This window comes from Myotis daubentonii, chromosome 5 (assembly GCF_963259705.1).
Source record: "Myotis daubentonii chromosome 5, mMyoDau2.1, whole genome shotgun sequence".
NCBI classification, from domain to species: Eukaryota; Metazoa; Chordata; class Mammalia; order Chiroptera; family Vespertilionidae; genus Myotis; species Myotis daubentonii.
Window position 1 is genome coordinate 25470432 of NC_081844.1, and position 27381 is coordinate 25497812.

Genomic DNA, 27381 nt, shown 5'->3' on the forward strand with positions numbered 1-27381 from the left:
TTAAATATATTTTATTGATTTTTTACAGAGAGGAAGGGAGAGGGATAGAGAGTTAGAAACATCGATGAGAGAGAAACATCGACCAGCTGCCTCCTGCACACCTCCTACTGGGGATGTGCCCGCAACCAAGGTACATGCCCTTGACCGGAATCGAACCTGGGACCTCTCAGTCCGCAGGCCGACATTCTATCCACTGAGCCAAACCGGTTTGGCTCAGGTCTCTCTTTTTAAATAAAAATGTATTCAACATATGCCAGTCAAGAGAAAAATAAAAAGCAAAGGACAAAATATGGAAAATAATTCACACAATATATTCTTTCACAAACTTTACATAATTGTAACATACTCCTTTGTAAGGAAAATGGAAAAAGGCTCTTATACCCATCATCCCCAAAAAGGGAGTAAGGAAGGAAGAATGCATATAATGGACTATAGATACCCAGGAACTGTCACAAGGTCACTAGGAAAATCCCAAGTTACACCAAACTGCCTTTTTGTTTTGTTTTCAAATTTGTATTTGAAATATACATATATTTATTGTGTATATATATATATATATATATATATATATATATATATATATATAATTTATATCTACATCTGTATCTAGATATATAGATAGGGTCTCCCCAAAATCTATAGACTTTGAATGATTATAAAGTCAGTTTTCAATATACAGTTCATTTTCAAAATGTAAGAGAATCTACAGAAATGAGTATTTTTGTCAATGCCTGTTTTTCAAACTAATGACCAGCACTGCTGATAATGTGAAGCAATGGAATCGCCAACATCAAGAATCATTATGTTCAGTATTTGTGTGCCCTCAATTTGTGTTGCTGGTTTTGTACTGTAAACTTACAAAAAAAAAGTCTAGTGGATAAATTTTATTTGTTCAAAGCTTAATCTGGTTTTACTCATTATTTCAAATCACTTAAAACTGAAAAGGAGTGAAAATTGAGTTATCAGCTGTTAAATGCGCCCCCCCCCAAAAAAAAATGTATACATATTTTGAATAATTATAAAAGCAGTGTTTGTACTTCAATTGCATTTTCAAACTTCTAGTAGAACTTCCAGTAGCATTTTAGGATGTATTTACTTTATTCAAAGCTTAGTCTGGCTGAAGAAAAACATCAATTGAGCTATAACCTGTTAAAGTATGGATACATGTTTTTGGGACACCCTGTATATTTGTTGTTGAAATCTAGTTCTCCATTGATATTTTAGAGAAAGTGGAAGGGATGGAGGGATGGGGGAGGGGAGGGGAGGGAGAAATAGAAACATCCATATGAGATGCTGACTGGTTGCCCTGTGCATGTGCCCTAACCAGGGCCAGGGATGGAACCCATGACCCTTTGGTGTGTGGGCCAATGGCTCTAACCACTTAGACACACTGGCCAGGGCAACAAGCAATACATTTTTCTGTGAATAACTTGGTTGAGAACTGAATTGTTCAAGATGGAAGACATTTGAGAACCAAAGTTTAACTGTATATGGTTTCTCTCCACTGTGCACTCACAATCCGTGATTTTCAAAGGGGTATGTTACAAACAAAGGCTTTTCCATATTCCTTACATTCATAGGTTTTTGTTTAGTATGAGTTTATTCCCATCTGGAGAGAAACTGTGTTCTGTGTAGGTTTTACCACATTGCTTACATTCACAGGGTTTCTCTCCAGTTTGAAATCTTTCGTATCTTTGATACAAACTAAGGCGAGTGAATGCTTTCCCACATTCCTTACATTGATAAGGTGTTATTGCAAGGATGTATTTTCACGTGTCTTTGAAGGGATTTGTGAGAAACGTAGGCTTTACCACAATGTTTACACATATAAGGTTTCTCTCCTGTGTGAGTTCTTTCATGTGTTTGTACAGAACGATAAGATTTGAAGACCTTTCCACACTCTTTACATTCATAGTGTCTCTCTGCAGTGTGAGTTTTTTCATGTATTCGAAGATTACTCAGATACTTGAGTGCTTTACCACATTTTGTACATGCATAGCGCTTCTCTCCAGTGTGAGATATTTCATGTATTCGTAAGGAACTGTAATAGTTGAAGATTTTTCCACATTCCTTACATTCATAGCGTTTGCATCCAGGGTGAGAAATTTGGTGTGTTTGTAAATAACTAAAAGATTTGAAGACTTTTCCACATTCCTTACATTCATAAGGTTCCTCTCCTGTGTGAATCTTTTCATGTGATTTTAAGTAACGGGGAGATCTGAAGGCTTTTCCACAATTCTTACATTCATAGGGTTTCTCAGCGCTGTGAGTTTTTTCATGTTTTCGAAGATAACTGATATCGCTGAATGCTTTACTACATTTTTTACACTCATAGGGTTTCTCTCCAGTGTGAGACCTTACATGTGTTTGCAAGGACCTAGGATATCTGAATGCTTTTCCACATTCCTTACATACATAGGGTTTCTCTCCTGTGTGAGCCCATTTGTGTGGTAGTAAAGAACTGCAAGATCTGAAAGCCTTTCCACATTCCTTACATTCATAGGGCTTTTCTGCAGTGTGCGTTCTTTCATGTATTTGAAGATTACTGAAATATTGGAATGCTTTACTACATATTTTACATTCATGTAGTTTTTCTTTAGTATGACTTCTTTTATGGCTTTGAAAACTTGGATAATTTCTGAGGGCTTTTCCACTGAGTCCACACTGATAAGGCTTCTCTCCAGGGTGCTTTCTCTCACAAATTTGAAATGAAGTTGAAGAACTAAAGGTTTTCCCACATTCCTTACTTTCATAGGTTTTTTCTCCATTGTGAGTTCCTTTATGATTTTCCAAACACTGAAGATAACTGAAGGCTTTCCCACATATGTTACATTTATATGGCTTCTCTTTATATTTCCGATACTCAGAGGGCTTGTGTCCAGCATGACATCTGACGTGCCTATTATGGGATGAATGATCCATGAAGACGTTCCCACATGCATTGTATATGCATGGTTTCAGTCCAGAAAGTGTTTTCTTGTTTAGACTGAGGTTTGGACTAAGGCTGAAGTTTTCTCCACACTGACTACCATTTTCCCCTTCACCGAGTTTTTCTAACGTAAGACTTCTGTAAAAAACAAGCAAATTATTAATGATTTTCAGTTACTGATTTTAATATTAGTGGAATATTTGAACATTTTTATGATTTACAGCAAAAATGTAGATTTTCTGCCTTGTGTACATTGTTTGAAATTCAATACACTGAAAGCTCTGGAGACAGCTTCACCCTTGCTATTATCAATACAGTGATATTCGGAGGCAGGTTTAAGATGACATTCAAGTTTGCTGCTGAACTCAACCCCTCCCAATACACCGAATGTACACCTATATTTTGAGCAGCGATTCCTCCTGAGAGACAACTGAACTACTGCACAACAAGCAAGAGAGAAAGACCACAGAGAGGAAGTTGGAAACCACTGGAGCTGAGGGCACAACCCAGAACCAAAGCAACTGGTGAGCATCACTAGATGTTTCCTCAACATGTGGATAGTGGGTGAGAGAGCCATCCAGGTTTTCTGGCCAAGCTGCAGGGTGCTGTAGCATGTCCTCAAGCCACCCTTCCGAGAGCTAGATCCAGCAGAAACAGGAGGGCACCATAGCTTACATACAAGGGGATCCTTCCACTGGGGAAATTGATTCAGCAAGTACAGGAAGGTGCTGCTTTGTACACCCACTTTACTGCATGTACAAGCAGGGCTCCCCCACCAGGAGAGAGTGCAGAGCCAACTAAATGCTGTGATACTTGCCTGCAGAACTACCCTGTCCAGAGAAAGTGCAAAGATAGTGGGGCACTACTGTGTGCTCACATAGGGCTACCTCTCCTGCAGAAAGTGTGAAGCTAGCAAATGCTGCAGTGCCCACATGCAGGACTGCCCCTCCAGAGAAAGTGCAGAGATAGTGGGTGCAGCTGCGCATACACATGAGACTGCCCTGTCTGAGAGAAGTCAGAGCTAGCAAAACTTTGCAGTATCCACATGCAGGGTTGCCACTTGCAGAGACTCAGTGGGGTACTGCTGTGCACGTGCAGGGATACCCCACCAAGACTGGGTACAGAATTCATGACAAATGACTGTGTGCATATGCAAGGCTGCTCCACCCAGAGCTAGCAGGGCATTGCGATGCAGGCCTGCATAGTGGCCCTGCCCAAACCCTGCTTTGACAGAGGACAATTAGAGCAACAGGGCACACACATATGGCTAGCCATGTAGAGTGAGTGGGGCACAGCTGAGTGCACAAGGAGTTGTAATGCCCAGAGAGGGAGCAAAACTAGCAAAGTGGAGCTGTGTGCACACAGCAGGCTTACTCAACCTGGAGAGGGGGGAAGCTGGTGGGGAGACACAATCATATAAAGCGGACCCGTCACACCCTGCTGATAACAGACAATAAAGCAAAAGATTAAGCCAAGAGCACAAAAAGAAGCCCCACCAGGATCAGAAGGGAAAGGCAGCATGCACACACAAGGCTGTCACACCTGGAACCCACTCTTTCAGGCCAGGTGACACCAGGCAGTATATGCACCCACCTCAACTAAAACCGGCAAAAATTATTTGACACACAGTCTACATAGAGACCAATTTTTAAGACTAGGAGAGCTATTATACCCAACTCAGGAACAAACACAGAGCGTCAACTAAAATGGGAAGACAAAATAATATTGCCCAAATGAAGGAACAACAATAAAATTCCAGAGAAAAATCCTAATGAAATGGAGATAATTTGCTTAATAAAGAATTCAATGAAATGGTCATAAGGATGCTTAATAAACTTCTGAGTAGAATAGAGGAACTTAGATAGCACTTCAAAAAAGAGACAGAAAAGTTAATAAAGAACCAAGCAGAGTCCTGGCCAATTTGGCTTGGTGGATAGAGCATCAGCCTGCAGACTGAAAGGTCCCAGGTTGATTCCAGTCAAGGGCATGTACCTTGGTTGTGGGCACATCCCCAGTGGAAGGTGTGCAGGAGGCAGCTGACCGATGTTTCTCTCTCACTGATGTTTTTAACTCCCTATCCCTCTTCCTTCCTCTCTGTGAAAAATCAATAAAATGTATTTTTTTAAAGAACCAAGCAGAGATAAGGAATACAATAACTAAAATGAAGTATACATTACAAGGAATTGACAACAGATTAGTTAATACAGAACAATAGAGTACCAACCTGGAAAACAAAATAGTGGAAATTACCTAATCAAAACAACAAAATTAAAAAAAAAATTTTTTAAAATAAGAATAATATCAAGAGAGTTCTGGGATAACATCAAGAACCCTAATATTCGCATTATAGGTATTTCAGAAGAAGAAGAAAGGGGCAAAAAAGAATACTTGTAGAAATAATGGCTAAAAAACTTTCCTAACCTAGGAAAGGAAACAGACATTCAGATCCAGGAAACAGAGTTACAAACAACATGAAGCCAAGAGACCCTAACCAAGACATGTTGTAATTAAAACAGTAAGTATCTATATATATAAAAGCCTAAGTGACTATTAAGACCAAAAAACAGGAACGACTGGTTGACCAATCGCTATGACGTGCACTGACCACCAGGGGGCAGACGCTCAGTGCAGGAGCTGCCCCCTAGTGGTCAGTGCACTCCCAGAGCCAACCTCCCCCATCCCTTCCCCCACCCAGGCCAGCCGGGCAACCTCCCATGGTTCCTCTCCCTGGCAGCCCACCCATGGTCCCTCCCCCAGGTCAGTCCCTCCCCCTGGCCAACCTCTCACGGTCCCTCCCCCAAGCCGGCCAGCCCTGACCCACCCCGATCGAGGCCAGCTGGCCAGCCAACCTCCCGCGGTCCCTCCCGTCCCTCCTGCTGGATGGCAGGCCCTGATCAGCCCAACCCCAATCGCGACTGGATGAGATGGCCCCAATGGGCCCTGATCGCTGGCCAGGCCTCAGGACCCCACCTGTGCATGAATTCATCATACACTGGGCCTCTAGTTAAAGACAAAGATACAATCTTAAAGGGAGCAAAAATGAAACAAGTCATATACAAGTGATAGCCTATAAGGCTATCAGCTGATTTTTAAGAAGCAACTTTACAGGCCAGAGGAAGTGGCAGGAAATTATTAAAGTGTTGAAAGAAAGAAAGCTACAACCTAGAATACTAAATCCAACAAGGCTATCATTCAGAATTGAGGTAGAGATGAGCTTCCCAGACAAATAAAAACAAAAGAATCACTATTTCGCTTATATGTGGAATTTAATGAACAAAATAAACTAACAAATGTAATAGAAACAGACTCATAGAGACAGAGACAGACTGACAGCTGTCACAGAGGAGGGGGATTGGGGAGTGAGTGGATGAGTAAATGAAAAAGGTAAAGGGATTAAATTAGAAACAAAACATATAAATATATCTCACAGACACGGAAAGGGGCATGGAAGGGCGGATAGAAGAGGGCAAAGGGATGATAAACGGAGATAGAAGGAGACCTGACCTAGAGTGGTGAACACATAATACAATATACAGGTGATGTATTATAGAATTGTACACTGAAGCCTAAATAATTTTATTTAAAATAAATTCCATTTAAAAAAAATAAAAAGGAGTTCATAACCACTAAACCAGCCTTAAAAGAAATGACAAAAGGTATTCTTTATACAGAAAAAACAAAGGACATAATCCAAAAAATATATAGGAAAGAAAACAATCTCACTAGTAAAGGCAAATAAATAATAATCACAGTAAATCAATCATTTAAAAACTAATATGAGAGTTAAAAGACAACAGTAGCAAAATTAACAATAATAAATAATCAGGAGATACACAAAAAGACAAAACATGACATCAAAAATATGAAGAGTGGCAGAAAGGAGTAAAAAAAGTAGTGCTTTTAGAATGCAGTTGAATTTAAATGCCTATCAGCTCAAAATAGACTGCTTTAAATATAGATGACTATATAAACCTTATGTCAACCATAAGCCAAAAACATGTAAAAAAAATGAGAAAGGAATCTAATTAAAACACTAAAGAAAACACAGATTAAAACACTAAAGAAAACATGGATTAAAAAACTAAAGACATAGAAGCATAGAACAGTCTGTGGAATCTCATGAGAGGTGGGGTGGATGCATGGGTAGGAAGAACTTATATGCATATATGGATAATCCATGGACACAGTGTGGTGAGGGCCTAGGGTGGGGAATGGGTATGGGCTAGAAGCGATCAATGGGGGAAAAAGGGAGACATCTGTAATACTTTCAATAATAAAAATACATTAAAAAAAATTTTTAAAGACAGCATAGCAGAATAGACAAAAAGCTGACTACCTGTATGCTGCTTACAAGACACTCATTTTATATTGAAAGACACACAGACTGAAAGCGAAGGAATGGAAAAAGATTTTTCATGTAAACTTAAACGAAAAGAAAGCTGGGGTAGCAATATTCAGATCAGACAAAATAGACTTTTTTAAAAAAATTTATTTTTACTGGTTTCAGAGAGGAAGGAAGAGGGAGAGAGAGACAGAAATATCAATGATGAGAGAGAATCATTGATTGGCTGCCTCCTGCCCGCCCCCTACTGGGGATCGAGCCTGCAACCTGGGCATGTGCCCTGACTGGGAATCAACCTCCTGGCTCATATGTTGATGCTCAACTACTAAGCCATACCAGGCGGGCTCTCCCAAACATTTTATTTATTTTATTTTATTTTATTTTATTTTATTTTATTTTATTTTATTTTATTTATTTTATTTTATTATTTTATTTTATTTTATTTATTTTTAATATCTTTTTATTGATTTCAGAGAGAGGAAGGGAGGAGATATAGAAACATCATGATGAGAATCACTGATTGGCCGCCTCCTGCACGCCCCCCACTGGGGATCGAGCCCGCAACCCAGACATGTGCCCTTGACCAGAATCGAACCCGGGACCCCTCAGTCCACAGGCCAACGTTCTATCCATTGAGCCAAACCAGGTAGGGCTCTCCCAAACATTTTAAAGAAGAATTAGTAATTATCCTCAAACTACCTCAAAAAAATTGAAGAGGAAGGAATGCTTCCAAACTCATTCTATGAAGTCATTATCACTACAATACCAAAACCAGACAGGTACTACAAAACAAAGAATTATAGGCCAATATCCCTGGATGAGTATAGATGCCAACATTCTCAACAAAATACTAACAAACCAAATTCAACAATACATTAAAAGGATTATATACATTATCAGGTGGGTATTACTCCTGCAATGGAGGTTCACCATCTGTAAAACAATGTGGTTCATCACATCAATAAAACCAAGGGGGAAAAATCATATCATTATCTCAATAGATGAAAAAAAAGCAATTGACAAAATCAGTATCTACTTATGATAAAAATTCTAAACGAAGTGGGTATAGAAAGAACTTACCTCAACTTGGTAAAGGCTAAACATCACAAGTCCACAGCTAACATCATACTCAATGGTGAAAAACTAAACGCTTTTCCTCTAAGATCAGGAATAAGACAAGGATGCCCGCTCTCACCACTATTATGCAATATAGTATCAGAAGTCCTAAGCCTCAGCAATCAGTCAGACAAGAAAAACAAATAAAAGGCATCCACAATTGAAAAAGAATAAGTAAAATTATCACTATTTGCAGATGATATATGTATAAAACCCTAAAGACTCCACAAAAATAGAAAAAAATAATTAAATAGAACAGCAAAATACACATAAATTTGTCACATTCCTATATACTAATAGCAAATCAAATCATCAGAAGAAGAAATTAAGAAAGCAATCACATTTACAACTAGATTAAAAAAAAAATACCTAGGAATAAATTTAACAAAGGAGGTAAAATAACTGTACTCAAAAAATTATAAGACATTGAAGAAAGAAATGTTAGAGGATACAAATAAATAGAGGCATATACTGTGCTCATGGATCTGAAGGATTATCATTAAAATGACCATATTACCCAAAGCAATCTACAGATTCAATGCAATCCCTATCAAAATACCAATGACATTTTTCTCAGAACTAGATCAAACAATCCAAAAATATATATGGAACCAAAAAAGACCAGGAATATCGAGAAAGAAGCAAACTGAGAAAGCAATCTTGAGAAAGAAGAACAAAGCTGGAATTCTCACACTCCCTGATTTGAAACTACATTACAAAGCTATAGAAATCAAATTGGCATGGTACTGGTATAAAAACAGGCACATAGATCAATGTAACAGAATAGAGCCCAGAAATAATCTCTAGATTCTATGGTCACCTAATCTATGACAAAGGAGGCAAGACTACAGAATAGATTAACAACAGTCTCTTCAACAAATGGTGTTGGAAAACTGGATACATGCAAAAAAAGAAAAAAAAGAAAGAAAGAAACCAGACCCCTCTCTTAGACCAGATACAAAAATAAAAATCAATTAAAGACTTAAATTTAAGGCCTGAAATAATAAAACTCCTAGAAGAAAACATAGGTAGTAAAGTATTAGACATTAGTCTGAGTAACATCTTTATGGCTATATCCCCTCAAATAAGTGAAACAAACGAAAAGCAAACAAATGGGTCTTCCTCAAACTAAAAAGCTTCTGCACAGTGAAGAAAACCGTCAACAAAATAAACAAAAAGCAACCTACTGAATATTCAAAAATAACATATCCAATTAGATTGATATCCAAAACATAAGGGACTCATATAACTCACTAACAAAAAAATCAATTATCTGATTAAAAAATTGGGCAGAGATTGCTTCTCAGCCTTTGGCTAATATCAAGTATAGAGATCTGCTCTTATCAGTTTAACATTCGATACAGACTCTATTTGAGGACATATCAAATGGATTTTTAGAACAAGGAGATGGACTAGGACAGGGGTGGGCAAACTTTTTGACTTGAGGGCCACAATGGGTTCTTAAACTGGACCAGAGGGCCGGAACAAAAGCATGGATGGAGTGTTTGTGTGAACTAATATAAATTCAAAGTAAACATCATTACATAAAAGGGTACGGTCTTTTTTTTTTTAGTTTTATTCCTTTCAAACATGCCGGATGGCGCGCGGGCCGTAATTTGCCCACGGCTGGACTAGGAGCTTGCTCTGTCCATGCTATTGCAGTACCTTCAGGAACAGTGCACTCCTTCAGGGACCAAAAAAATAAAGGGGGGGGGGGTTGAGGGGGGCAGAGGACATCTCTACAAAAAAAGACATAGAAATAGCCAATAGACATATGAAAAGATGCTCAACATCACTAATCAACAAGGAAATGCATATCAAAACCACAATGAGATACCATCTCGCACTAGTCAGAATGGCTATTATAAAAAAATGAACAAATAACATGGGTTGGCAAGGATGTAGAAAAAAGAGAACTCTTGTGCACTGTTGGTGGGTTTGCAAACTGGTGCATGCAGCCACTATGGAAAACAGTATGGAGAAATTCCACTTCTAGGTATTTATCCAAATGAAACAAAACCACTACTTTGAAAAGGTATATATACACCCCTATAATTTATTGCAGCATTATTTATAATAGCCAAGATAGATTTTATATATGTGCGCGCGCGCGCACACACACACACACACACACACACACAGTGGCCAGATTATTATGACCACCTGACATTTGTAAGCAAATTAGCTATAATTTCCTGCTGCAGTTGCTAGAGGGCCAGATCATTATAAACGTCTAAATAGCACAACATACCTAAGTATTGTTGCTGATCAAGTTCATCCTATCATGTTGATGGTGTATCCCAATTGAGATGGCTTCTTCCAACAAGACAATGCGCCATGCCACGGTGCTCATATTGTGCAGGAGTGGTTTTAAGAACATGAGGGAGACTTTACCTTGCTTAGGTGGCCCCACAATCACCAGATCTCAATCCAATTGAGCATTTGTGGGATGAAGTTAAAAGAGCCATTGGGCAGTTGGTTCCACAACCATCAAATCTCACAGAACTGGACAGTGCTATTTATCAGGCATGGTGTCAGATTCCTCGCATCACCTTTCAACATCTTGTGGAATCAATGCCAAGAAGAATCACTGCAGTATTGAAGGCAAAAGGTGGCCCAACAAAGTACTGATGGGGTGGTCATAATAATCTGGCCACTCAGTGTATCCTATCTAATGATAGACAAACATGGTAACTGACCGTACCTTCACTACGCCTCCCATGGGATAATCAGCAAGATATGCAAATTAACTGCCAACAAAGATGGTGGCTAATTTGCATACTGCAGGCAGGGCGGGACAGCGCAAGCCACCAGCGCAAGCCGCCATCCAGGCCCCTGTGGGCGACCCCAGAAGCCGCCTGCCTGCCGCCCATCATTGGATCCGGTCCCGAGCTGCAGGCAGGCAGGCCCCGGAAGCCCCAGAAGCCGCCAGATATGGCAGTAACTCTATCAGTAAGCACTCTGAAAGTCAGTGGCATAAGTGCACCAATTAAAAGACAGATTATGAAGGTGAATCAAAAACAAAACCCACGTTAAATATAAAGGCACATATAGATTAAAAGTAAATGAATTAAGCTGCAGCCTGTTTTGCTCAGTGGATAGAGCATTAGCCCATGGACTGAAGGGTCCCAGGTTCGATTCCAGTCAAGGGCAAGTACCTCAGTTGCTGGCTTGATCCCCAGTCCCTATCAAAGGATGTGCAGGAGGCAACCAATCAATGTGTCTCTCCCTTTCCCTTCACTCTCTCTAAAATTCAATGGAGCCAAAACCGGTTTGGCTCAGTGGATAGAGCATCAGCGTGCAGACTGAAAGGTACCAGGTTCGATTCCGGCCAAGGGCATGTGTCTGGGTTGCGGGCACATCCCCAGTGGGAGATGTGCAGGAGGCAGCTGATCGATGTTTCTCTCTCATCGATGTTTCTAACTCTCTCTCTCTCTCTCTCTCTCCCTTCCTCTCTGTAAAAAATCAATAAAATATATTTTTTAAAAAAAAATTCAATGGAAAAATATCCTTGGGTGAAGATTAACAAAAACAAAGTAAATGGATTAAGTAACATTAAAGAGATTATAAGAAAAATATATTCCAAATTTTGTTAGTTGTATAATGGTTATGTTTAAATTATTAACACCTAAGAAATTGGGTGAAGGGTACATATAATATGCTATAGTATTTTATAGTTTTTTTTACATGTATGAGATAATTTCAAATTAAAAAATTAAAAATAAAATATTAATTTAAATGTATCTGCATTACATGAAAAATCTCCTAATTGCTTCTAGCATAATTTATTAAATTGTGCTAAAATTTACAAGGGTTCAATTAAAAAATATCTTAATTCTAAATGATATAATAGAAAATATATAGCCCTAGCTGGTTTGGCTCAGCGGATAGAGCGTTGGCCTGCGGATTCAAGGGTCCCAGGTTCGATTCCGGTCAGGGGCATGTACCTGGGTTGCGGGTACATCCGCAGTAGGGGGCGTGCAAGAGGCAGCTGAATCGGTTTCTCTCTCATCGATGTTTCTAACTCGCTATCCGTCTCCCTCTCCCTTCCTCTCTGTAAAAAAATCAATAAAATATATATTTAAAAAAAGAAAATATATAATAGTGCAGTTATAAGCACTTATCTGAAAATAAAAATTTAAAGAAGGGATTAGCAAAAGAAAATATATGCACCCATGGACACAGACAACAGTATGGTGATGGCCAGAGAGAAGTGGGGGGCAAGAGCTGGGTAGAGGGGGCAAAAGGGGGGAAATAGGGACATCCAATATAATAATAATAAAAGGCTAATATGCAAATTGACTGAACGGCAGAATGACCAGTTGCTATGATGCGCACTGGCCACCAGGGGGCAGGCGCTCAATGCAGGAGCTGCCCCCTGGTGGTCAGTGCACTTCCATATGGGGAGTGCCACTCAGCCAGAAGCTGGCTCATGGCTGGCCAGCACAGAGGTGGTGGCAGGAGCCTCTCCCACCTCTGGCAGCACTAAGAATGTCCAACTAACGGTTTAGGCCTGATCCCTTGGGGGCCTAAGCCTTTAGTCAGACATCCCCCGAGGGCTCCCTGGCCACCAGAAGGATGTCTGACTGCAAGCTTAGGCCTGATCCCCCGGGGAATGGGCCTAAGTCAACAGGTGGACATCCCCCAAGGGGTCCTGGACTGCAAATGGGCGCAGGCCGGGCTGAGGGAGCTCCCCTCCCCCCATTGAGTGCACAAATTTTTGTGCACTGGGCCTCTAGTATATATATATATGTATATATAGCCAAGATAGGTTTTATATGTGTGTGTGTATGTGTATAAGTAATATATATAGAGAGAGAATATAATATTACTTAGCTATTTAAAAAAATGAATCTTGCCATTTGCAACACCATAGATAAACCTAAAGGCTATTATGCTGAGTGAAACAAGTCAGGCAGAGAAAGACAAATACTGTATGGTTTCACTTATATGTGGAGTCTATAAAAACAAAACAGGTAAAGAAAAACATAAACAGACTCATAGAAACAGAGACCAAAGGGATGATTATCAGAGGGGAGGGAGTAGGGGGAATAAGTGAAAAAAGTAAAGTCAGGAATAGGGTGATAAATTTAATAGTGGAAGATAATTACTAGAATTAGTGGGGAGATTGCATAATAAGGTATAAAAATGTTAAATTACTATATTGTCACCCGAAACTAATATAACAAATATAGTATGTATACCAACTATAGTTAAACTTAAAATATAGCAAAAAAGTGATATTCAGGTATAGGATTTATTAATGCTGTTTCCATGTAAACTAGTTTGCAAACACTGAGTATTTATGTCATATATAAGAAAGTAATTTGTTAATTTTTTAAGACTAAATTTGAAGCAAGGGTTGCTTTGGTTGCTTCTTTTTAAAATTTTGTAGCATAACAGGTTTCTCATGTGAGGCAGTGCTTTCTGTTGTGTGACTCACTTTTGTTTTCTTTCCTCGTTTTCTTCAATGTCATGATCTTCCCATTTTTTACCTAAAGAAGCAGACCCAGAAAATTGGTTTCAACGTATTAGAAATTATACAAAAATTAGTAAATTCTATTTCTATGATGAGCTGTGACCATGCTCAGTTTATTTACCAATGTCCTCCTTTCTCACATTACCATCTTAGGACAATGTTGATGGGTAAGAAACACTTGTTCTCTAATTGAAAAAGTGAAGGAAAGTCACCATCCTTACCTAAGAAGGCCAAGTTCCTGAAGGTTTCCCTCATCACATCTCTGTGGAGCTTTTTCTGTGAAGGATTCAGTAAGGCCCACTCCTCCTGGGTGAAGTTCACAGCCACATCTTCAAAGGCCACCAAGTCCTAAAACACCCCAATGTGTGTCCATTAGGATGAGTGAGACTGACAGCACTGAACACTCAGATTCCATTTATAGGAAGATTATGTATGATTTTCCCATTTCCAAACACCTCATCTATGACTCTATCATCAAAAATTTACTCTCTATCCCCACACTCACTTCCTTATTTAACACCATCATAAACACATGGAAATTACCAACGTAATTTTACTGTAACCACATTATGTATTTTTTAAATGGCAGGGGTTCAAATACTTTGGGGAAATCACAAAAATGCTATACAAATTAAACAAATATTATCATTTTCAGACCATCAATACCTTGTGAAAAAATTCATCTTTTTTTATTCACTATTTATAGGTCTCCATAAAACAAGGTCATATCTGCATGAGGTTCCAGTAGAAGAACTGGAAGCTTTTTCTTCTACTCCCATTACCAAAGCCAAGGAGTCCAAGAGGCTTGTGGAATTTCAATTTTTAACAAAGCCTAGCTGGCATACATACTGCCTTAAAGTCCTCCATTAGAAGAACAGACATAGCTCACTTTAACTTCGCTTTCCTGTGTGTGGCAGTTATTGCGTTTTCATCAATTGAGACAATTATGTAGAATTAAAATGCATGCCAGCCCTAGCTGGTTTGGCTGAGTGGGTAGAGCGTCGGCCTGTGGACTGAAGGGTCCCAGGTTCAATTCCAGTCAAGGGCATATGCCTGGGTTGCAGGCTTGATCCCCAGTAGCGGGCGTGCAGGAGGTGGCCTCTCTCATCATTGATATTTCTCTTTCTCTCTCTCTCTCTCTCTCTCTCTCTCTCTCTCTCTCTCTCTCTCTTTCTCTCCCTCCCTCCCTCCATCCCGCCCTCCCTCCCCACTCCCTTCCTCTCTGAAATCAATAAAAGTATACTTAAAAAAAAAAAAGCAGCAAGAGAAAAGCAGTTAGTTGCCTACAAGGGAGCACCCATAAGACTGTCAGCTGATTTCTCAACAGATGGGATTGGCACAAAATATTCAAAGTGATGAAAAGCAAGGACCAATTACTCTACCCAGTAAAGCTATCATTTAGAATCGAAGGACAGATAAAGAGCTTCCCAGACAAGAAAAAGCTAAAGGAGTTCATCACCACCAAAACCAGTATTATAAGAAATACTAGAGGCCTGATGCACAAAATTCATGCAAGGGTAGGCCCTCGCAGCCCAGGCTTCCTCAGCCCTGGCAGTCGACCCAGCTGCCAGGTTGTCCGGATTGTCGTTCGGACGTTTGGTAGATTTACATATTATGCTTTTATTATTAAAAGGTATTCGTTAAGAAGGAAAAAAAGATTTAAAATATGAATAAATGACCATAAAAAAGAATAAATCTTATCATCTGCGACAGCATGGATGGACCTAGAATGGTATTATGTTAAGTGAAACAAGTCAGACAGAGAAAGATAAATAGCATATGATTTCACTTCTAAGTGGAATCTAAAGAATAATATAAACAAGCTAACAAAAAAAGACTTATACAGAGAACAGACTGATTATTGTCAGAAGAGGAACTGTGTGAAAAATGTAAAGGATTAAGAAGTACAGTTTGGGATGTGAGGGCGATCTGGCTGCGACATCTGTCACCCCATTGATCGCCAGGGTTGATTCGGCTGATCTGGCTGGCTAGGCGGGTGTCCCCCTCCTCCCTCACCGATCCATGTGCGTCCCTCCCGAAGCTGCGCGCTCGGTCGAAGAGGACGACCTTCTCCCCCCCCCCCCCCCCCCAGGAGAGGACCGGTCTTCGGTCAAGGGTATATGAGTAGCTGCGCTCCCCTGCTAGAACCTCCAAACAAGCTCTCAAGAAGTACAGTTTGTAGTTATAAAATAGTCATGGGATATAAAGTACAGCATAGTAAATAGTAATATTATAACAACAATGTATGGTAGCAGGTGGGTACTAGGAATATTAGGGGGAATACTTTGTAAAGTATATGATTAACTATTACGCTGTACACCTGAAACTAATACAAAATAATATTGAATGTGAACTGTAATTTTAAATTTTTTTAATTAAAAAAATTAACAGAATAATCTAGAAGTGATTAAAACTGACTGAGAATAGCTAGAGTAAGAACACAGGAGTGTAGCAGGATATATGGCAAGGGGTCTTCTTATGTTAGTTTCTTATATGAGGAATTTAACCTTCCAATGCACTATTAAACAAAAAGAAGAAATTTATATATATCATATTTCACTATGCTTAATCATTATTTTTGCTTTTTAGAATTAATTTTATTTTTTTATTTTTTTTAAATATATTTTATTGATTTTTTTACAGAGAGGAAGGGAGAGAGATAGTTAGAAACATCGATGAGAGAAACATCGATCAGCTGCCTCCTGCACATCTCCTACTGGGGATATGCCCGCAACCCAGGTACATGCCCTTGACCGGAATCGAACCTGGGACCTTTCAGTCCGCAGGCCGACGCTCTATCCACTGAGCCAAACCAGTTTCGGCTAGAATTAATTTTAAATACAGGAAACCATTTCAAGATTTAATGCTTTAAACATTAATGGATATAAAACTGAAAGCCATCAAATATTTTCAAATCCCTTTCCTTTCTTTTTTTCTTTTTTATTGAATTTATTGGTGACACTAGTTAACAAACTTATACAGGTTCCAAGTGTGCAATTTTGTAACACTTCATCTAAACACTATATTTTGTGTTCAGCATCAAATCCCTTTCTGATAAAAAGGACAAGATGCGTGATGATCAGTCTAATCTGTCCCTCACTATATTGCACACAGGGGATATTTTCAGGAATCAGAATGTATTATAATGCCTAAGGGGTTTGGAATTAAGCCCTGAAATGAATTAGAAAATTTAGACTTCCATAAATTTTGAGGTGTTTTCTTCATATCAATGAATATAAAAATACAATTGTGCTTTTCCCAATAGCCATTGAAATAGGTAATCATCTGCCTTAGGAATGATATTGCCTTTCCAAAGTAAAAATTCTCTAGAGACACGGACATACAAACACTGACCAAAAAGCAGAAAAAAAGAAACCTTAAGAATTTTAAAACATCCATCTCACATCTTAACTTTTTCTTGCTAAAGGGAATCAAAATTCTACTTGGTTCCATAATTATCTTTCCTTATGCACAGGGTATTTCTCATTCAAATTACATATTAAAAGCCCAAATGCTACTGAACACTAGAATTAAAGGGCTGCAATATTCACTGTTGAAAGAAATCCAAAGGAAGGAAACACAAATACTGCAATCAAGACAGATAAGCAGCCTGCTTTCCTACAGTTCAGGAAATCCACATTCAGGAATTTGAACATAATCGCAAGCCTGGGGTCCAGACACTCCTGGATTGAGACAGAACCTCTAGAGTGGGTCAGTCCCTGGGGAGGTGGGTGGAAAGGGACACCTGAGCAGCCCCAAGAATGAACTCTGGGAGCTCTACAACCCTCCCCTCTCCTGTAAGCATGGAAGCGCTCCCTGCCCAGGCTTCCATTCTCACAGAGAAGCAACTCTCAGCCTGATTCAGTTTAAGGTTCTGGCCCAAATGAACTCCCCCGTCATAAACCCTTTGTCTCCAAGACAGAAACCCTGCTCTTTACAGCCTTTCTCCATGTGCACAAATTACTCTGAGCGCACCTACACGTGGATGCAAAACTCAAACATAAGATCTTAAAATGTCTAGGCCTAAAGAACCACACCACAACCTCAGAAAGGGCATCATCATTGCCTGCACCCCCTTATCCAGCTGTATTCCCCACCCCCTCCCCCGATCCTCCCTATCCACTAGCTTTCTAGTTTTTCTCATGCAAAATATCCACAAATATAAATCTTTTAAAAAGAGAACTCCTTCGGTTGCTTCCAGCATGTGCAAACAATGGGTGCATGAATGGGTGGAGCAACAAAATCCATCTCTCCCTCTCCCTCTCTCTCTCCCTTCTTTTATCTCTAACTCAATTTTTTAATTAAAAAAAAAAAAGAGCATTCCATTCCTCTGTAAAAAGAGAAATCAGGGTCCCCACAAACCTCTCATGCACAAACCCCAGAGAATGAGTCACGATTGTCTTCTGATGACCCTCCCTGTGCCACGGCAACGTCTGAGATATGAGGCTGGGGGCTCAGAGCTTCCCAGTTGGAGAAGTAAATAGTACATTCGGTCCGGCTGCCTGCCCAGTCCCCACGCTGAATTCTGCAGGGGACCGAGGTCCCCAGAAGCCCCCAGTGGACTCCAGCTGCAGATCCTGGACTTGACCGCCAGGAGGCCCGTTTCCGCCACAGCCAGTTCCAGCCAGCCCCTCGTCCCTGATTGCACACCAGCCCCTGGCCCCACACACTCACCATTCCTAGGTTTCCTGAGTCCTGACACGATTCCCGTGACCAGCACAGACCACAGCACCGCACAGACTGGGGAAGAGCCACCACAGACCATGAACTGTGGCTAAGTGGTCATCAGCGAGCCCAGAGCATAGATGGAATGTCCTTACCTATCCAGTGCATCGGCCCACCCACCTGTTTCAGCGGAGCTTCTGATTGAATAGAAATCCATACATAACCCCACCCCTGCCTGAATGACACCAGAAGGCGGGGTTCATTCAGCCAAACCAGCCTCTTCTTGGCACGTTTGACTATGGAGCTGACTACTGTATTCGCCCAGCTCTTTGTCAACACAGGGGCACAGGCGTGCACAGAGAATTCCTGATTCAGTTTCCAAATGAAGGAACATGAGGGCAGGCAGGCCAGGCCACACTGGAACAGTGTCTTACGTCCAGAGGTCGAGGGCTTGGTGCAAGGCTATCAGGCCACTGAGACCCTAGTTTAGAAACACGGACACAATGTGACCTCACTATCTGTAATAGAGTCTGGCTCGGTTTCAATCTCTGATGCTTCCCAACCTTGAGCTTTCCACCGATCCCTGCCCACCCACAGTCATTCTGTCCTTAAGAGAAAGAATCCCAGAGCATTGGGCTCTGCTGGGAAGTTGGAATCCTGGAGCGCCAGCCTTGGGTGGCCCTAACCACAGGGTGCGAGACGTGTTCATTACATTCTCAGATGTATATTTCACACCAGAAGGAAATTTAATTCAGATCAGTTTTTGCCTGTTCCTAGAAAACTTTAAAATGTAAAAAAACCAAAATTACAGTGACTATAGAAAGAAAAAGAACAATCTGTTAATAGCTGGGGACCAGCTCTGACAAAAACTGCTCACATTCTTTATGTCTGTTCCAACTTCAAATAACTTCCACCTGGCTATTTCCACTACTTTCCAAAAGAGAGAATAGCCATGCTCCATCTAACCCAGGAGCCTCCACTTCCTTTTTACACATGCACTTTTCTTTTTTTAAGATATGAAGGTATTAAATATATATTTTTATTGATTTTAGAGAGGGAGAGATAGAAACATCAATGAGAGAATCACTGACTGGCTGCCTCCTGTACACCCCCTCCTGGGAATCGAGCTGGAAGCCAGGGCACGTGCCCTTGACTGGAATCAAACCCAGGACCTTTCAGTCTGCAGGCCGACAATCTATCCACTGAGCCAAACTGGCTAGGGCCACATGCACTTTCCTATCTACTGCCCACAGACAATCCACAAGCACCAACACTTTTCCCTTGTTGATTCTGCCCATATCCCACCACTGGCCCCAATTCAGCTTCTCGCACCCCTTGTCTATAGCTAAGATAAATTCTTTCAGAACGGCTTACATCTCTCTCCCCACTATCTATAAAAATGCTCAACAACTCCAGGACATTGGACTACTGTCTTCTTACTTAGTCATGCTGCTGGTAGCTCAGATTTCAGGCCCCAGGACCTGGTCTTTTCTTGCTAGCAATGGCCTAATGAACCCTTTATTATGTTTAACTTTCAGCTGTAGAAGTTCAACAGTTTTGTTTAATACAACTATAATATCCTTAAGGCAATTAATTCCCATTTTCAGTGATATAAGACAGACAATAAATCATTATATAAATTAGGGATGCACTTGGAAATTCATTCCCGCCCTCCAGCTATATTGAGGTATAATTAACAAATATAATTATCTATTATTTAAACGTTACAATGTGATGATTTGGAATAAATATACCAAATTGAGCCGAAGCCGGTTTGGCTCGGTGGATGGAGCGTCGGCTTGCGCACTGAAGGGTCCCAGGTTCGATTCCGGTCAAGGGCACGTGCCTGGGTTGCGGGCACATCCCCAGTGGGGAGTGTGCAGGAGGCAGCTGATCGATGTTTCTCTCTCATCGATGTTTCTGACTCTCTATCTCTCTCCCTTCCTCTCTGTAAAAAATCAATAAAATATATTTTAAAAAAAAAAAAGAAGAAGAACAAGAGCAACAAAAAATACTAAAAATTATGGCATATATATTTTTAAAAAAAATATTTTTATTGATTTCAGGGAGGAAGGGAGAGGGAAAGAAAGATAGAAACATCAGTAATGAGAGAGAATGATTGATAGGCTGCCTCCTGCACATCCCCCACCAGAATCGAACCCGGGACCCTTCAGTCCACAGGCTGAAGCTCTATCCACTGAGCCAAACCTGCTAGGGCTATGGCATATATTAATCCAACTCTATCAGTAATCACTTTAAAAGTCAATGTTCTAAATACAATTGAAAGATAGATACTACCATAGTAGATTAAAAAAAATAACACCACCACTTATATATTGTCTATAACAACAATAAAGACAGATTAAGACTACGGATGGAAGAAACTATATTAACGTTAAAAAATAGCTGTAGAAAAAAAAAAGGATAGCTGAAATACCCATACCAATTTCAGACAAAGCACAGGGATAAAGAGAGGCTTTATAGAGTGATAAAGAGGTCAAGTATTCAAGGAGATACAGTGCTCGTGTTCATGGATATAACAGTATAGTGGCAAAATACACCAGGGAAAAATGGATAGAACTGCAAGGAGAAACAGATGAGTCCATTATTATACTTAAGACTTAAACAGCTCTCTATTAATAATTACAACTACAACCAGAAAAGCCATAGTTGAGTTCTTTTAAAAATATACATTTTTATTATTATTATTATTATTATTATTATTGCTTAAAGTATTACAAAGGGTATTATATATGTCTCCTTTTTCCCCCCGCCCTTGACAATCCCCTGGCCTCCCCTACCCCCCAGTGTCTTATGTCCATTGGTTATGCTTATATGCATGCAAAAAATATATACATATTTTTTTAAACTGATATTTTAGAGAGAGAGGAAGGAAAAGGGAAAGGGGGAGAAGAGATAGAACACTCGATCAGCCGGCAGCCCAGGCATGTGCCTTGACCTGGAATCGAACCAGCAACCTCTTCGTGATTGGGTTGATGCTCAACCACTGAGCCACAACTGGCCAGACTAGAAAAGCAACAGTTGAATTGAAGAGTGGCATCAAACAACTGGATTTAATTGAAAAATTTAATACTTAATCAAACAACAGCTGAATACACATTCTTTTCAAGTTCACATTGAAAATTCATGAGGACATAACACATTCTGGGACATGACACAGTAACACATCTGAAAGTATAGAAATCATACAAAATATGCTCTCAGACCACAAAGGCATTCATCTAGAAACTAATACCAGAAAGACATTGAAAAACACTCAAATATTTGGAGTTTAAACACCACCAGGGTTTCTGCCTGATTATGTTCCCAGTTTGCAAACTCTAAGACCCTTGAGTAAATCTCTATAATTGATTTCCAAAAAAGGAGATTATCCAGGTACAAGATAAAAAAATAAAATCAAGAGGAATGAAGAAAGCTTATATGATTAGGTGACACCAGAAAAGGAAATAATATGCACATTATAAAAATCCCAGAGGAGAGAGAGTGATGGGTAAAAAGCTTACCTAAATAAATAATGGCGGAAACGTTCCCAAATGTTGTGAGAGAGATGGACATCCAAATACATAAAACTCAAAGATCCTGGAACAGACTGAATAATAAAAAAAAAAAAGACCCCACCAAGGTGTATTATAAGCAAATTACCCAAAATCAAAGACAAAGAGAATTTTGAGAGTAGGAAGGGGAAAGTGACACATCATTTACAAGGGAGCCTCCATTTTTACGGATTTCTAAACAGAAAACTGAGGACACGAGAGGGTGGCATGATATACACCAAACCAGGGGTCCTCAAACTACGGCCCGCGGGCCACATGCAAATACAAATATTGTATTTGTTCCCATTTTGTTTTTTTACTTCAAAATAAGATGTGCAGTGTGCATAGGAATTTGTTCATAGTTTTTTTTTAAACTATAGTCCAGCCCCCCAACGGTCTGAGGGGCAGTGAACTGGCCCCCTGTTTAAAAAGTTTGAGGGCCCCTGCACCAAACATTGAAAGTAGTGCCAACCAAGAACACTGTACAATGCATATGAATTTACCACGATGTACACATTATCTTGCGGTTTTACTTGCCAATTATACCTCAATAAAGCTGGGGAGGGTGCAGAAAAAAAGGCAATAAAGCAAAGTGTTTGGATGGGCAAAAAAATTAAACAAAGAACACTGTACACAGCAAAGCTGTCCCTCAGAAATGAGTAAAAGAGAAAGACTTTTGCAAACAAATCTATGCTGAGGGAGCTCATCACCACAGACCTGCTTTATAAGAAATGCTACTAGGATTTCAAACTGAAATGAAAAGATGCTAATTAGTAACATAAAAATATATAAAAGTACAAAATAAAAGTAATTACTCAAAGAAAATAAAAATTGGTTGTTTGAAACTATAAACCAAATTGACAAACCTTTAGCTAGACTAAGAAAAAAAGAGAACAGATTCAAGTTAATAATATCAGAAATAAAAGGTTTCTGGGTCTAGGGCCTTATTTGATGTAAACACAGCCTCCAGGTTGTGATAATCCACTGCAAGGTATTATTCATTCTTCCCAGGTTTAAGAACAAGCCAAATTCAGCTGTTATAAGAAATAATCACTGGGAATAATCACTTCTTCACTAAGTTTTATATAATTGTTTCAGTCTTTCAAGGCCCAATTTTTTTTTTTAAGGAACTGTTTCTGTGGGGGTTTTTAACATATATTTTTATTGACTTCAGAGAGGAAGAGAGAGGGAGAGAGAAACATCAATAATGAGACAGAATCACTGATAGGCTGCCTTCTGCACACCCCCTACTGGGGATCAAGCCCACAACTGCCTTCCCCTGCTGCAATCCGCCTCCTCTGCTGGGACCGGCCTCCTCCACACTAGGTGGCGGAGACACTGGGACCAAGCCTCCTCGCGCTGCGCAGAGCCATGGGACCCCCAGGTTTCACTGCACGGAGGCTGCGCAGAGCCATGGGACCCCAGGTTTCACTGCACGGAGGCCCCATCTCCGCTGTGCACACGGCCATCTTGTGACAACAGTCGCGCTTGAGGGCTTGACGCCATCTAGGCCTTTATTAGTATAGATCAGTGGTTCTCAACCTTCCTAATGCCGAGACCCTTTAATACAGTTCCTCATGTTGTGGTGACCCCCAAGTTCAATGTTACAAATTGAACATAATTAAAGCATAGTGATTAACCACAAAAACAGTATGTAATTATATATGTGTTTTCTGATGGTCTTAGGCGACCCCTGTGAAAGGGTCGTTCGACCTCCAAAGGGGTCGTGACCCACAGGCTAAGAACCGCTGGTATAGATGAACCATTGGTTTGGAGTTTTCCTGTTCACTATGGGCTACTTAATGACAATGGGTGCTATGACCAAGGATAACTTAGCCAAGAGATGTGTTCTACGATGGTTAGGTGAGACATGCCCATTTGTCCCCTGTTTGCATTTAGTGACCCCACTAACATCATCAATGGCACCTTGTTTACATTTAGTGTGATCCCTATGTAACTAATTTGAGACCTAGTACTGATTGCATGAGAATTTGTATATTACAGCAGGTGGCAAAATTATTCAAAACCTATGCTGTAGAGGCCCCCAAACGAAACAGTGCCCCTGATCTTTTTTGTTGTGTGATTCTTTCAGTATATTTTAGATTTTCAATTGGATCAAATTATGGATCTCTGTTTCAGTATTTTTTTTTCTTGTTCCCTGCCTCTTGTCCTTGCCTGCTTGTTTGTTTGTTTTTTGGGGGATTTTTTTGGTCTCTATATTTCAGGGAATGTGTCCTCTCTACCCTGGTCTTTATATATTGTTTCCCTCCAGAGGGCCTCAAAACACTACCATTAGGAGCTTCCCTATGACAATTATTTTATAGAGTTTAAGGACCCTGAACTTACTTGAAATAATGACTTGGTTGTGCCACAAGGGTGCCCTGGGTGTTGTCCCCTTAATCCCAAAGGCCAGGATCTTCGTGCAGAAGGGGGCGCACAACAGGGGTACTTAAGGGTCCTGGGGAGCCCTCTGGTATCAGGGATGTGGACACAACCAGCCACCTACTGGCTGCCTTTGCCCCCTCTTCTTTCTCTGTTTAGTAACTGCTCTTCCACAAATGACAACTAGATAGGGCCATCTGCACTGTTGTGTTTACCCTCTTTTACCCCAATCCCTGGAGTATGTTGGTGCCAACCCAGCCTCTGTCACAGCTTCACTCTGACACAGATAAATCCCAGTAGAGACATCAAGCCAGGACCACTGTAAGGAAGGCCCTAATCCCATACTCCTGCTCCCAAATGCCTAGAAATTCTCAGATCTGCACATTCTGGTTGGCAGCTCAGCGAACTGAGGCTTGGTAGTCTCAGCAATGCCACACAGGGCACAGCTCACAGCAGAGCAGGTGAGCAAGTCAAAGCAAGAGGAGAGAGACCAAAGTAGTGGTCATGTGGGGACATGCTGCTTAGATAGCCAACTGTTAAGGTCACCTGCAGAGGCGTGGTTCCCATGCTGAGATTAATGTGGTGTGCACCCCCCAAAACACACACACACACACACACACACACACACACACGCCTGGAGAAGGCAGGATACAGCTTGACTTACATAATAGAGGTCCTTGAGAGGACAGGGCAGGCTGACCAAGAAGCTGTGAAAAAGCTTCAGAGAGCAAGGAAAAGAGCCTAGCCTGGGATTTTACTGTGGCTGGAAGTGTTAAAGAAAAAAAGATTCAGTGGCACTTCTCAATAATGGTAAGGCACATTGTATTCAAAACCATTTCAATAGGTACAGAGACAATTGTGGTAGGATTTCTTAGTGGGTGAGAAATAAGACCTGGGCTCAAATCTGAGAACAGCATAGGCAAGTGGGAATTCATGGCCTAAGGGCAGGTAGGAGATCAGTGAATGGAAAATTACTAAGAATCAGATGTTAGAAGATTACTGCTAAACTGACCAAACAGGATTCTTATTATAGACAGGCCCGGGGGATCAGACATCACCTGAAGATGGAGGAGGAACCTTATCAGACATGGAGGGTGGTCAGCTAGGAGGGTGGAGGATTCTGGATCACCTGACTTAGCAGGGTTCCTGTTAAACGGAGTTTTATAAGAAGTGCAAAGATAGGCCTAGGACAGCCGTGGGCAAACTACGGCCGGCCCGCAAGCCGGATCCTGCCGTTTGAAATGAATAAAACTAAAAAAAAAAAAAAAAAAAAAAAAGACCGTACCCTTTTATGTAATGACTAGGGGCCCGGTGCACGAAATTCGTGCACTGGGTGTGTGTGGGGAGGGGAGTGTCCCTCAGCCCAGCCTGCTCCCTCTCACATACTGGGAGCCCTCAGGCGTTGACCCCCATCACCCTCCAATCGCAGGATCGGCCCCTTGCCCAGGCCTGATGCCTCGGCCAGAGGCATAGACCCCCATCACCCTCCGATCGCCTGATCGGCCCCTTGCCCAGGCCTGACGCCTCCGCCAGAGGTGTCAGGCTTGGACAGGGGACCCCCATCTCCCCCTGATCACTGGCTCTGGCCCCCGCCCAGGCCTGAGGCCTCTGGCCCAGGAATCATGCCTGGGCAGGGGACCCCCATCTCCCTCTGATCGCTTGCTCCACCCCCCGCCCAAGCCTGACGCCTCTGACCCAGGCTTCAGGCCTGGGCAAGGGGACCATCATATCCCCCCAACCCCCGACTCCGCCCCCCGCCCAAGCCTGATGCCTCAGCCAGAGGAGTTGACCCTCATCACCCTCCGATCACCAATCACCGGATCGGCCCCTTGACCAGGCCTGAGGCCTCCGGCAGAGGCGTCAGGCCTGGGCGGGGGACCCCCAGCTCCCCGCGGTTGCAGGCTCCGCCCCTGCCCAGGCCTAACGCCTCTGGCTGAGGCGTCTGGCCCGGGCAGCGGGGACCCGCAGCTGCAGCAGCCCCGCGATCGTGGGCTCCGCTTTAGGCCCAGGCAAGGGACCCCTAGCTCCTGGGACTGCCAGCCTCGACCGTGCCCAGCTCCCATCGCTGGCTCCACTCCTACTTCCTGCTATCACTGGCCAGGGCGGCAAAGGCGCCTGATTCTCCGATCATGGCTGGGGGGCAAGGCAAAGGCGGCCCGCCGCCTTTGCCCTGCCCCCCAGCTCTTAGCTCCCCCCTGGGTTTCCGATCACTGTCAGTGGCAGGGGGCTTCTTCCTGCTTTCCCTTTCACCTCCCTGCATTGTGCCTACATATGCAAATTAACCGCCATCTTGTTGGCAGTTAACTGCCAATCATAGTTGGCAGTTAACTGCCAATCATAGTTGGCAGTTAATTTGCATATAGCCCTGATTAGTCAATGAAAAGGGTATCATCGTACGCCAATTACCATTTTTCTCTTTTATTAGATAGGATGTTTACTTTGAATTTATATTAGTTCACACAAACACTCCATCCATGCTTTTGTTCCGGCCCTCCGGTCCAGTTTAAGAACCCATTGTAGCCCTCGAGTCAAAAAGTTTGCCCACCCCTGTCCTAGGAGAAAGTTCAGGAGCCTGGCTAAAGTTGCTCAAGCAAAGAAGAATTTTGCACACAAACAGGGGCTTGTGTGGTTGGAATCTGAAGCCAGTGTCAGAGGAAGGAGACTGGACTTTCGCATCAGCCTGTCCAGGGGTGGACAACAAGGAAAGAGGGAGGGGGAGGCTTAAGCTCTCAGCAAATACCAAACAATGTGGAGTCTGACTGCTCATTATAAGGACAAACATGGGTAAGAAAAATATGTACTTGCAATGACTTGTTTATATATAAAGAAACACTAACAGAAAGTCTAAGAAATGATCAAAACTGTGTATTTGAGGGTGACTGCAGTAACATTGCTACAGGACCAGGATATGTGA

The 27381-nt window shown here is 41.4% G+C and overlaps 1 protein-coding gene and 2 pseudogenes across 1 annotated transcript in view; 1 reads left to right on the forward strand and 2 right to left on the reverse strand.

Moving 5' to 3' along the window:
• The window catches only part of LOC132234988 (zinc finger protein 791-like), a 108430-nt gene that overhangs the window by 64754 nt on the left and 16295 nt on the right, over positions 1-27381 (reverse strand). The window lies entirely within an intron of this gene.
• The window catches only part of LOC132234987 (zinc finger protein 14-like), a 29843-nt pseudogene continuing 3040 nt past the window's right edge, over positions 579-27381 (reverse strand).
• On the forward strand, positions 9683-9824 carry LOC132236392 (U2 spliceosomal RNA; annotated as a pseudogene).